At 46.6% G+C, this 11,160-nt stretch overlaps 1 long non-coding RNA gene across 1 annotated transcript; it reads left to right on the top strand.

The window, feature by feature from the left end:
• The first annotated feature begins 1,079 nt into the window (after positions 1 to 1,079).
• LOC121101396 lies at positions 1,080 to 10,525 on the top strand. Its single transcript, XR_005833373.1, has 3 exons — positions 1,080 to 1,752; positions 8,060 to 8,131; positions 9,567 to 10,525. It is a non-coding gene; the product is annotated as an uncharacterized LOC121101396 (long non-coding RNA).
• The last annotated feature ends 635 nt before the right edge of the window (positions 10,526 to 11,160 follow it).

Raw genomic sequence — 11,160 nt, 5'->3', positions numbered from 1 at the left:
GTAACGTTCCATAATTCATTGTTTGCATATAACACCCAGCACACCATGCAATACGTGCCCTCCTTTATACCCATCACAGGTCTATCCCAATTCCCCACCCCCCTCCCCTCTGAAGCCCTCAGTTTGTTTCCCAGAGTCCACAGTCTCTCATGGTTCATTCCCCCTTCTGTTTACCCCCTTCATTCTTCCCTTCCTTCTCCTAGCGATCTTCCTAGTTCTTATGTTCCATAGATGAGAGAAACCATATGATAATTGTCTTTCTCTGCTTGACTTATTTCACTGAGCATAATCTCCTCCAGTCCCGTCCATGTTGCTGCAAATGTGGGTAATCGTTCTTTCTGATGGCCGAGTAATATTCCGTTGTATAATGTTTTATGTTAACATGTTCTACTACAACCCTATGGATACCATTTACAAATGGAGAAACTGAGGCACAGATAACTTTCCTAATATCTACAGAAAATGGTAAGACCGGGTGTTGGAACCCAGGCCATCTGGCTTCTTAGTTACTGCCCTGCTTTTTCTTTAACTTGTACACCAAATCCTGCAATCCAGCCGCACCGTCCCTCTGCACAATTTCCTTTAAAAAATGTTAAACTAGGGGCGCCTGGGTGGATCAGTCATTAAGTGTCTGCCTTTGGCTCAGGTCATGATCCCAGGGTTCTGGGATGGAGCCCCTCATCAGGCTCACTGCTCTGCTAGAAGCCTGCTTCTCCCTCTCCCCTGTCTGCTGCTCCCCCTACTTGCACTCCCTCTGTCTGTCAAATAAATAAAATCTTAAAAAAAAAAAAAATGTTAAACTAACGTAGTCTCTGAACAGTGTGTTTTATTACTTTCATGTTTATTTTTACTGTTGTTATATTTATTAGTAGCTAGTACATTTCATGGGCTTTACCTAAACTATCTCAAGTCATGACCACTTGATTCTGGGAGACTGCCAAGCCCATTCCATTTTATATAGGAGACCATGGAGGCAGAGAGGGGTTAAGGATTCCATCCAAAGTCTTGAAGCCCATAAGTGGCAAAGATTGAATTTAAATCAAAGTGGTTTTTATTTATTTTTTTTCTGACTGCAAAGATGAAGGGTTTTTTTTTGTGTTTGTTTTACAAGGCATTGGCGTGTTGACATTTAAATTATAATTTTTTGCATCCTCAGCCTACCCTGAAACAGGGTTGGGGGGGCAATGCTAAAAGAGACTGGGCTGCACCTGTCACTGACGGTGGGCCCTTGCACGGGGCCATCCCTCTCTGCTTTGTCTTCTGTTCTCAGAAGGTGACATCCTGTGTATGCTTCTAGTTCCAGTACCTTCTCGGGCTGGTGGCCTGATCAATCACGATTCCGTATTGTTCCTTTTATTCTTTCCCTCTTTCTCTTATCTTCGTGCTTGGCATTTCATATTCTGCATGCATGAGGGGGTGGGCTGGGGTGAGGCCCCGGGTGTGAGTGTGCAGATGGACGCCGTCATCGTTTTGGATAATGTGTTATGACTCAGCACACTTGTGGGCTGTCTCCTTGTTTGGCTTTCATGCTCCCACTGACAGCTTAGCTGTAGTCTTTTGTTTGTGAGTTTGTGTTTAGAGCTCCTGAAAGTACTGTAAACTTGCCTTTGTGTCAAAGGCACACAGCTGGGGGAGAACTGAAGTAGACCAGAGCCCTGCCTGGAAAGGGGATCTGGGTGGCAGTGACCCTGATGGTGACCCAGCCTGACAGAGGTCCCTTCAGACCAACACTCAAGAAAGCCGGAATTCGATGTAAGTTTTCCAGAACGGTTTTGCTGGGCACTAGCTGGACATCTGTTTGGGGTCTACGGAGCAATGAGATGAGCCCACATCCATAACCTACTTGCCGTCTGACCTGGAACAAATTATTTAGATTTTTTAATGAAAGAAAGTTGCAAAATGCCTATTGCTTAGAAAGGACCCGATGTCTTATTTAGCCTGTGACCCTTATACTCAGCGTCAGCATTTGGAGGGGAGTGGAGGGAAATGGTTCTTGCAGCCAGAGACAGCCTCAAAGGCAGCGCGGGCGCTTCTGGCAGCAGGTGGGGAGGGGGGTTTGCCTGCTTCCTTCATGGTCCCTGGGGAGGAGAGGAAGAGGAGTAGCAGTGACAGGCAGCAGAGCCGCAGTGGAAGGGGGAGAGACAGGAAAGCATCAGCAGGGGAAGTTTTGACAACCCAGTTCTGGGAAGAGGTAGAGGGAATGGAGGAGCAGTGGGAGAACAGAGGGGAGGGGGCCGGCAGGGGCTCTGAGCCTCAGGACAATGAAGCAGGCAGTCCTCGGTGAAGATAGGCGGCCCTGTGCCCATTACTCAGTCGCTTGGAGCCAGGCTTCCAAACCCACAACCAGACCCTTCCACACTCTTTTCTGAACCTCGTCCAGAGCTGTCTTGTGGTTGGAAAAGGGAAGGAGACAGCCTAAGTTTGCATTCTTAGATCACAAATGCTGGCACGACCGGGACTCCCAGGGTCCAGCCAGGATGGTAGGGCTGAGATGGTCCAATCCCTGGCCTCTGAAAGGATCTCTCATCTGGGCCAGAACATCCCTGGAGGACCCTGTATTCTCCCCACCGCCCAGGAGCGGAGGGCTGGGGCCAGCTCTTTCTCCTCCCTCTGTGGGGTGTTCTATTGTCCCTGTGTCCTTGGCCCTAGCACATCATAGGAAGTGGAAACATCTTGGTGTCATAAAAGGACCTCCACATTTCTGTGGTGTGGATTTGGAATCTCACCGCTATAGAGATCATGATTACTGGTCAGATACGGGAACACCCACATTTTATGGCCTTTACTATCATCATTTTATTTTGTTTTCCCTCATGACAAATATTGTGAAGTTAACTAGGGAGTGGGGACTTGAACCCTCTCGTGGGTAAAATTGTGTGCCCTCAAAAGGTTTGTTCAAAGCATCACCCCTGGGTACTTGTGAATGTGACCTTATTTGAAAGTAGGGGATCAGCAGATGAGGTCATACTGAAGTAGGGTGGGTCCTAATCCAATGATTAGTCTCCTTATAAAAAGAGGGAAGTTGGCCACACACAGAGAGACACACAGGAAGAGCTCCAGATGAGGAGGGAGACAGAGACTGGAGTGATGTGTCTAGAAGCGAAGAATCGCCAAGGGTGGTTGGCTTTCATCAGAAGCGAGGAGAGGCGCATGGAATAGATTCTTTCCTGGAGCTTCCGGAAGGAACCAACCCTGCGGACACTTCAATTTCACACTCTGACCTCCTGAACTGGGAGAGAATGAATTTCTATTGTTTCAAACTTCCTAGTTTGTGATACGTTGTTACACAGTGTCAGGAAATTGATGAGCAGTAAGAGGGGTTAAGTGACATGTTTGACACAACGAGGTCAGGACCCTAGGATCTGAGAAGTAATTAAGTCCAGTCTCTGTCTTAAACAGGAGTCCTTACTCCTAGACTAGTGCCTTTCCGTTGGTCCAGGTCCCCCCTCCTTCTGCATGCTCCCTTCAGGGTTGAGCAGCAACAGCCAGGGAGCACCTGGGCTGGCCTCCTGGAAATCCTTGTGCTCCCCCTCACGAGAAAGTCATGCATTCACAAGAACTGCTCAGGCCCAGTCTTTTCTCGGCAAAGTTTCACATTCCTGGAGACTGCAAGTGTAGACTGAAGCCGGGCTGAAATGCACAAGATGTTGGCTGCCGTCTGAGTGTTCGTGTCTGCATTGTTTCCTTGCCTTGTTTTTCTTCTTTGATCTCCCCTGTCTTCCCTCTGAGCTTGGCATGCCTTTTAGGGGTCCTTTATTTATTTATTTTTTTTAAAAGATTTGGTTATTTATTTAAGAGAGAGAGAGTGCCTGAGTGTGAGTGGGGGGAGGGGCAGAAGCAGAGGGAGAAAGTCTCAAGCAAACTCCCATCGGAACCCAGAGCCCCCCTGAGATCATGCCTGAGCGGAAACCAAGAGTCAGCAGCTTAACCCATCGAACCACCCAGGCGCGCCCCCCCCCTACCTTTTTTTAATTATAAAAGTGGCCCTTGCTCTTTGAAGCTAAACTCCAGCTTAGACGTCCAGCGTGGGAAAAATCCCTTTCTCTGTCTTGCTTTCCTCCTTCCCTCTCCCTCACGGCCATTGCCACTTTGAAGAAGTTCTGTTTTTCCGTTTGTGGAAGTCTTTCTAGCCCCACCAACACGTACATATCCATGAATACATATCCACTCTCCTGACTTATTAAATGAGACTGTAGCAATTTGCTTCTTTCAAAAAAAGGTATATGATGAACGTGTCCTTGTGCCCCCCTTAAAAAATCAGTACGTGTCCTTGTGCCCCTTAAAAAATAATCAAAAATGTTTAAACAGTATTCCATAGTAAAGATTGACAAACGTGACATCACTGGCTCAGTAATGGGCATTGAAGAGGTTCCCGGGGTTTAGGTGTTGCCGGCGACACTGCACGACCCCCGGGCGCCTGCGCAGTGCCCATGACGACGCGCTTCTCCTAAGCACCCCGCAAGTACAGTTGCTGGATCAATGGCTTGGCGTATATTAAAATGGTAATCAATAATTCCAAGTTGCATTTTGCATTTCACAATTTATATTCAATAACTGCTCCAATTTACATTGCTAAATTATAATCTTCAACCATTCTATGAGTTTTTTTTTAATGTTGGCAATAAAAATTTTAATCTCTAAGAATTATTTTTCTCTGTTTTCTCTCTCTCTCTCCTTCCTCAGCCTCTCCCCCCCCCCCCCCACCACCCTATCTTTGTAGCTGCCGGTTCTTATCTGGGGGATGCAAAGCTTCATAAATCTTTGCTGGAATTACTCAGAGGGAGGATAAGAGGAATAAAGGAAGATTCGCCCTGCTTTTCCCCATCTCTTTCCTCATGTTCGTGGATCCCGTGGTCACACGCTTGAGTCGGGATCCTGGCTCTGCCTCCTATGAGCTGTGTAACCTTGGGACGTGTTAACCCCTCTGTTTCAGTTTTCTTGCTGTGACATGTAGCCGAAGGCAGACGGCACTGTATCTTCCACACTGAGTTTTGTGGATTAAGCGGAGCAATAGGTGTGCTCGTCTCTACACTGTTTATAGCAGGCGCTCCTGCTATTTGACGCGGACTGGTGGTTTTCTTCAAACTTCCCACTTGATGGGATCATGGTAGGTGGGTGTTGTGGGTTTCCTCGGCACTCATTTCTTTGCTCTGTGCAGGGCTTTCCTCTATGAGAGGGAGACCACCAGCCCCGTGAGTCAGTGAGAAGAAAATGCGACTAGGCGGTTTCCTGCTCAGGCTTTGGCAGGCGTGCGGACACCACCTTAATGCACAAGAGAAAGATGCATTGTCAGCCAGGCCCATCTGTGCCTTTAACTGTCGGGGAGGCTGCTCTGACTTTTTCCCCACTTTCCCTCCTAATCCCTGCCACATACTTGGTCTCCTATGGAAGTTCAGAACTGTGGGGCTCTGCTCTACTCATCTCTCTCTCTCTCTCTCTCTCTTTTTTTTTTAAAGATTTTATTTATTTATTTGACAGAGAGAAAGACAGCCAGTGAGAGAGGGGAACACAAGCAGGGGGAGTGGGAGAGGAAGAGGCAGGCTCCCAGCGGAGGAGCCCGATGCAGGGCTCGATCCCAGGACTCCAGGATCACGCCCTGAGCCGAAGGCAGAGGCTTAAGGACTGAGTCACCCAGGCGCCCCTGCTCTACTCATCTCTTGACAGGGAAGGGCTCCCAGGAGGGATATTGACCTCACTTCCCTCTTAATAATCTTTTATTCACACACCAAATATTTACCAAACATCCTTGCTAGTTGCAATTCTAGGCACAGATGATGCAGTCATATGCAAATCAGTCCTAACTGCATAGAGCTGGTTAGTCTAGTGCGTCAGGGAGACCAACCAAAGACACACATCAGAAGAGATTGTACTCAGTTCCGCTCTGGTCTGATGTTTTCTTCTCGATCTGGCAGAAATTAACTGATTGGGGCATGAGTGTATTTTGCCGTCAAGATCCAATGAGCAGAAGGAAGGGGCATGTGGGTGGCACCTGCCCAAGGTGGGCTGTGAGGTTTTATTTTATTTTTATTTTATTTTATTTTATTTTATTTTATTTTATTTTATTTTATTTTATTTTATGTAACTCTTGGGGGGGCATAAACTTTTAGAGCTTCATTTCTTGTGAGGACATTTCCAGAGTGTTGTGAAAAGCTGGAGGTGGGATTTCTGGGGCAGGAGTGACAACATTGGAGGCAGCAGGGACAGTTTCCTCTACTTCTTTGAGGTTGAGTATACTGAATATTTCCTTTCACATGAGAAGTACAGGAAGGGTTCTTGTAGGGTCACACACCCCGTTGAACGTCTCCTAGTTTTAATCTGAGTGAGGTTGAGATCCAAGCACAATAGTGATGCGAACTTGCCGGGAATGGCCAGCAATCCCTGGACCGACGGATGAAGGACAACTCCAAACTTTGCCATGAGAGAGAGGAGAAGGGCAAGGGGGTCAACGCTCAGAGGTGAAGACCCTTTGCTCTTCTTTGCTCCCGCTTTTATTGGCCCTTGGAGATAATCATAAATCCTCATCACCGTTTCTCAAGCACGTGATGTTGACAAGGGGTCTTCCTGCAAACTGGGAGGCTATTTACAGGAAAGATACGATATGCTAATTTGGGTGTGTTCTATTAAATAGAGCCTAAGGGACAAAGCCTACTTTTCTTGGATCACAGGGCAGCCCTTTGGGCTAGGAAATCTTCGGGAAGGCAACTCCCCACGGCCTTCCAATGGCAGAGTGGTCACGTAGGTCTCAGCATTCCAAAGGCCCACGCCCTTCTCGAAACCTTCTCTGCCCTCAGCGGCCTCCGTGTTACATTTTAGCAAGCCAGATATTATGGCTGATTTCACGCTCTCCCAACAGGCAGTGGCAATTTTTTCATCAGACATTGCTGGAAATCTATACATGAGTTTAATTTCCAGTCTTCCCCCAAATTAAGTGAGCTATCAAATATCCTTTAAAAAACCTCTTCTGTGTGTAAACATCCAGACGCATCTCCCATGGCTTGCAACCAAGACCCCCAATTGAGGGCCAAACTCTATGTTAAATTTGTTTCAGTGCATTAAACTGCAATAAATTCTCCCAGAGATTTCTTCTCATGATGGTAACGACAAGGAAACAGAGACTGAAACACACAGCGACAGACCGCTGGACCAAGTCAGAATACAAACGAAGGTCTACGCGGCTGTGAATCTGTGCCTTTTACATACGCCATCTCAGCTGCACATCTTCTGTCAAATTCAGGACTGATTTGAATGCAGAACAAAAAGGCAAAACAAAAATGGGTATCTAGCTCTGGGAGGATGAGATACAGAGAAGGCGTGAGAAACCTAGACGTGACCGAAGATAGCGTGAGTTTACGTGTGATGAGCCCCCACAGCCGGGTCTCAGGTTGGTTGCAGACGCGTAGAAGGCAATGGTCAACACCACACCTGCCCCCCAAGCTCCTTTTCTCCGGCAGGATGTGCCCTTTTGTTCATACCCGTGTTGATCCGAGCTAACAGATGAGTGCCAAACTTATTCTCATTAATTTTAATTTTGTAACATTTTTCTCCATCCTGCGTGAAGTTTCTCTTCGAATGTTATAATCTGTTCAGCTCGGGTACATTCACACTGATTATTTAACCTTGGGTAATTTTTTGAATTCTTCCCTCCACAGCTCCCCCCACACGCTCTGCAATAGCACAGCCTTTCAAGACGAGTAATCGAGATTCCTTGTGATATGACATCTCTTTTCATTGGTTCCCCATCCCTCATTATTTTATCGCTTTTGTTTCCTTCAGTAGGTGGGAGCAGAGGATTTAAGTTGAACATCAGCAATGAAGAAAGGCTTAAATTCAGACTGGGAACAGATGTGTGTGTGACCGAGCATGCCATAATCCTTGAGAACAATGGAAAATATCCTGGATTTTTTTTTTTTTAAATGTATGAACTGTGATCAAGAAGGGAAAAAAAAGAGGATACTGGACTTAGTTGGAAATCTCAGTTATTTTAACTTCAATCCTTTTTAACCTTGAGAAAGTCATTAAGGTTCTCTGAAACTTTCCCTATTTTTTTCTTTTCAAATAGGTAATCTCTCATGATCTACAAAAAAGGGATACTATGTAATTTTATAGTTATGAGGAGGATTGAAGAGTGCAGGTAAATCAACCGAAACCACCTGGTGTGTCTTTGGGAAAACTGAACTTTGGATCCATGTATTTCCAGCATCAAAACTATATTTATTCTACCAAAAGGCAGTCAGGAAGATTATTAGAAAGCAGAGGGCATCAAGGTTAAGGTAGTCAATAGGTCTTAAGCTGGGTACGTGGATAGGAGTGAGGACAGAAATGCCAAAGGGTGACATACGGAGTCCTAGGGCAGGATGACCACGGGAGCTGGGAGAGTGAGGCAAAGACAGCGGCAGGCCTAGACTCCCCATGCTCTCTACTTCCCAGTCCTCAGTAACGGACATGCCAACTCACTGAGCCAAGTACCTATTCTGTTTTTGGTTCGGATGTTCATCTACCATCCATCTGTCCACACACCCACCCATCCATCCAATGTATATGGAGCTCTTTTTATTTTTTTTAAAGATTTATTTATTTATTTGGGGCAGTGGTAGACAGGGGCAGAGGAAGAGGGAGAGAGAGTCTGAAGCAGACTTCGTGCTGAGTATGGAGCTCATCGTGGGGCTCAATCCCATAACCCCGAGATCACGACCTGACCCAAAACCAAGAGCTGGATGCTGAATTGACTGTGCCACCCAGGTGCTCCATGTGGAGCCCTTCTTAAATGGCAGGTACTGTGCTAAATACTAGAGGCAATTCTGAGCAGACTCAGTTCCTATCTTCTTAGAGTTTATAATCCAGTGGGGTCTCAAGAACCACTAATATGTAGCTCAGAAATATGAATATGAACTGTGATGCATGGCATGCAATAAAGGTACTCGTGCCAATAATAAACGGCAAGCCAGGGTCTGGTGTAGTCTTCCCCAAGGAAGTGATGTTCGACCTGAATGGGATGGGCACTGCCTGGGAGAAGGAGATGTGGGGGCCATTTCTAACGTGGGGTATCACGTGGGAAGAGCCTGAGGCTGGTCCTTCAATCGCTCCATTGCACCACGCTCCCTCTGTGTGGCTGTCACAGCAGAGTGGTAGGAAACCAGGTGCGGCAGGTGGGCAGGGCCAGACCAAACAAGCCATGATTTGGTTTTTGTCTTTATCTTAAAAACATGGGGAAGCCTGGGAAGTACTGGGGGGATTTGCATTTTGTAACTGTTACCCAGACTTCAATGAAACTGGCTGGGAGAGAGAAGTCGGGGGCTGCCAGCTGGGGAGCCATGATATGCGCGCTGCCATTGTGCCCATGGTCACACCATTGGTAGATGACTCCCTGGGACTGGCATCCAAGCCCCTCAGGAGCAATCAGCCCCGACAATAGCAAATGCTATGGGTGGATGGTGGGGACGGAGAGAAGACAGACTCTAATCAAGCAGCAGCTGCGTTAAATGCATTCCAGACTGTTACCTAGGGATGCCGTAAACCCGGTCCACACACTGGGTGCCTTCCAATAACAGAGACTTATTCCCACACAGGTCTGGAGGCCAGAAGTTCAAAATCAAGGAGCCTGTAGGGCCCAGCTCTCTCTGAAGCCTCTAAGGAAGAATCAATTGACTACATTTTTCTTAGCTTCTGTGTTGCCAGCAATCCTTGGTGTCCCTTGGCTCATAGATACGTTCCTCCAATCTCTGCCTCTGTCCTCACATGACCTTCTCCCCGCGTCCCTGTCTTCCTATGGCCATCATCTTCTTATAAGGACGCCAGTCATACCAGCTTAGGTTGCCTCCTAATGACCTCATCGCAGCTTGATTACATCTGCAAAGATCCCACTTCCAAATCAGGTCACACAAAGGTACTGGGGATTAGGACTTCACCGTATCTTTTGGGAGACATGATTCAACCTGTACATGGACATTGTTGTCCCTGTGATAGTGTGCACATGACAAACGCCTCCTCTCTGCTGGTAATTTCCCTCCCCTAGCTCTGGTGACTGTGTCCACACACTGAGTGCCAACTACGTACTTGAGCACTCAAGCTTTACAGACAATGCACTGAGCAGTCCTCTGGGCGGGGGTGTTCCCATTCTCACGTAGCAGATGCGGTCATGGAAATTTGGGAAGGGTGAGTCTCCCATTCTGTATGGCTGGGTAGTCCTAGGTTGGCATTTATGCTTATACGTTGTTCTCTTCTGTTTTACTCCAGACCCCCGGCTATTTCATTTTCACCTCTGTGTCTTGGGGAGGTGAGCTCCTTCCTTAGGCTCCTGTGCACTCAGGGCACGTCCTGTAAAGACAAATCTCAGGGCAATTCGTGTTGCATCCTGAGGGACCTTCGATGAGGGTCGCCAGAACAGGGCAATAATCTAGGATTTCTCCTCTGACTTTTTCACTAGCATTCTTCCTAATTAGCTTTTGAATTATATTGCTCTCCGCCACATTCTAATTGTTAAAAATTATATAATCAAAATCTCCATTAAAATAAGTGTGCATCATTATTGGTGTAATTAGGTTTGAATGACAACTTTGTAAGAAAGTTGGGCCAGCTATTTTCCTCTCTTTTTCTCTTTTTTCTTCTCTTCTGTCCCCTTCCCTTCTTCTCTCTTTCATTCCCTCTTTCTATCTCCTGTATAAGTGAGGGGTGTGTGTGTGTGTGTGTGTCTGAGAAATTAACAGAAGAAAAAAGGCACATAATCAGGTATCCCTCACTTTCTGAAAGTTTGTGTTGTACCAATTGATTTTAGGAAAGATGTACACTAGTACAGAAAGCGGGGGACACTCTTGGCTTTAGACCATTTTGGTTTACAAAATTTCATAGGAACCCTCTACTTTCGGATACTGGGGAAAACCTATACTTTTCTCTTTTGGGGTCTTATTCATGAGAGGAAAAACCTCTCCGTTGCCCAGAGAGCAATGTCATGAAATTGGCCAAATAAAAAGAGTGGGCTTGACTTTATATTACCTGGATCAGCTGTATACCTTGGTCTGTTCCTTAAGGCCTCATTTTATCTTTCAGGAGGCAGTGGGATATAGTAGAGGAAGTGAGGCTTTGGAATCAGACAACCTAGTTCGAGCCCTGATTCAGGTATTTCTTCATGGTCTGATTTTATGTTTCTCTTTCTGTCTGGCTCTC

Source organism: Ursus maritimus, unplaced genomic scaffold (genome assembly GCF_017311325.1).
Source record: "Ursus maritimus isolate PB19 unplaced genomic scaffold, ASM1731132v1 scaffold_8, whole genome shotgun sequence".
NCBI classification, from domain to species: Eukaryota; Metazoa; Chordata; class Mammalia; order Carnivora; family Ursidae; genus Ursus; species Ursus maritimus.
Note: the sequence above shows the minus strand (reverse complement) of the source record. Positions and strands in the feature narration are given on the sequence as shown.